A 217-nucleotide genomic window follows, 5' to 3' on the forward strand; every position below is an offset into this window, starting at 1 on the left:
AAAAAAAAGTATATATATGATATTCTGTCCTTTATTTATATGCAATTATATCAGTTTACCTTGAATGGAACTTAATTTACACAAGACAAAACACAAATTAAACATGCAGATTTCATAGGCATTTGTTGATTTTCTGGCTTAGACTAAACTAAAAATTATGAATCTTCCCTGTTAATATCTAACCTATATTTTTAACCACTCCACCACATCATCTTAA

Source organism: Sinocyclocheilus grahami, unplaced genomic scaffold, assembly GCF_001515645.1.
Source record: "Sinocyclocheilus grahami isolate Dianchi unplaced genomic scaffold, SAMN03320097.WGS_v1.1 scaffold21239.1, whole genome shotgun sequence".
In the NCBI taxonomy this organism is placed as follows: Eukaryota; Metazoa; Chordata; class Actinopteri; order Cypriniformes; family Cyprinidae; genus Sinocyclocheilus; species Sinocyclocheilus grahami.